The following is a 2,038-nucleotide window of genomic DNA, read 5'->3' as shown; positions in this document are numbered from 1 at the left end:
CCCACCCACCTACCACTGTTGAAAAAAAAACCCTTGGGGGGTTCAGCTAGTTTAGGAAGTGCTGCTGAAGTTGAACAGTAAATCTGTGGAGTTTATTAAATAATACAGCATTAGACACATTGACGTATCCTGACACTATGCCTGCTATTGTCCTTGGATGTACCAGCTCTTGCTGTCCCTGATGTCTTACTTTCTCTTGGTTGCTGGGTCTTTGCTTTTCTCCTGATAATCTCTTTGCAGAAGGCTTTCTTTGCTGGGACTTCCTAGTAATACTCTTTCTCTCTTGTGATTTGTGAGCTGCTTTTGGTGTTATAGTAGAACCAGAAGAGTACCTTAGAAAGGAAATTAATAAGAAAAAACAAAGGTAGAGTCAGGAGACATCAGAGTGTCCAGTGCTGTATTATTATATAAACAATACAAACTTACTGTTCAACTTCAGTAGCACTTCCTAAACTATTCAGCTATCCACCCACAGCAGTGATGGATGGGTGGGGGATCATTGTGTGTGGGCAAGGAAATGAGAATGTTGGCCTTCTGGGCTCTATAACTATGCCTGTCTCTACTCTACTATCTGCATAAAATCTCACCATGAGTTTCACCAATGGAGCAGTTTGGATGAGACTGCAGATAAGGATTTGACTGTACTTCCCTTTGGTTATTGTGTTTAGGTTCCCTGTCATCACCGTCTGGACTATGGAGTCAGAGCTGGAAACAAAATTGAGAGTTGAAGTTGAACAATTTTTGTATGGATTGTGAAGTCAGGAGTTAGAGGTGCCATAATCTAAGGACTCAGAGTCAAATGATTTATGTACTGACTCCACAGCCCTGTTTACCGCAGCAGAAAGTTCCAAGGCCTCAATAAGTCTTAACTATACAGATTATTGTGTTCAGCATAGGAAGCTTTTGTTTCTTTTGGATTATGGATTTTTTTTTGGCGTGGAACAAGTTCCCATGTAAGCAGAGGACTGTTTTTCAGTTCACCCTGCTTGTACACTCTATTATAGGTGCAGTAAGTGAGTTGCAGATAGGGGGGACACCGGGCTTCTTATTCAACACTATGCCTGCTATACATTCTAAATAGTTTTTGTATATCAAATAGCACAACTGAACCTTCCATTATGTAAGTATTGTGTGACACAAAACTAGCAACTTGTGGTTCGAAAAATTAAAGAAATGTTATATTATCACATTATAAGATAGTTTGAACAGAAATGTTTGCACAGCATTATTTGTTACATTCAGAGCATCATCCACAAATTTATTGATTGCTTAAACGCACTTTGAGGAAAATAACACATTCTTATTCATTTTAGGAGAGATATAAAAGCTTTTCTTATTGGTTACAACTAAAACACCATAAAAACGCCAATGTCAGTTCTTTCATATCTCCGTTAAAATTGCTTTTCCTGCAGTGAAATGTAAGATGCAGCATTCATTAATTTCAACAAATAACCAGCACAACCTGGCAGATTATCCTCACACTGCAGCATTTTCCCTTGTGCGACCATATAAAATAGTGCAATATTCAGCCATTGTTGACTATTCAAAAGGGGGTTAGTTGAAGTATTAGCAGAGGTTGCTAAAGCCACTGAAGTACATTCTTGCCTGACCTTGTACTTCATTGCAACCAAACCTACCTACACACAAAAGACATATATTCTAGGAGGCTGATTAAAATATATTAGTAAGTTTCAATTTAGGTAGCTTCCTTTTTACTGATTTTTTCCGTAATCAGATTACTGTCCCATTAGATCTGTAGTGCAACCTTTAAAAATACTGGATACAGTTTAATATAATTCCACCTCAGTGCCTTTTGTGAGCATTAGTGTCAACACAGACTAGTCAATTAGTGAACCTTCAGGTCTATAAGTATAACAGTGTTAGTTTATAACTGATTTCACTGCAAAGTAAAGTTCTTCCCTTCTTCTTGTAAATAACATTGCCTGAAGACTTACACTAAGCCTATTTACTATTCCTTTCTTCAGAGGCCTCTTAGAATTTCTTGATTATGCAGTTCCAAAGTCATGTGAGTTTTTTC

This window comes from Xenopus tropicalis, chromosome 5 (genome assembly GCF_000004195.4).
Source record: "Xenopus tropicalis strain Nigerian chromosome 5, UCB_Xtro_10.0, whole genome shotgun sequence".
Lineage (NCBI taxonomy): Eukaryota > Metazoa > Chordata > Amphibia > Anura > Pipidae > Xenopus > Xenopus tropicalis.
This window is presented reverse-complemented; position numbering follows the sequence as displayed.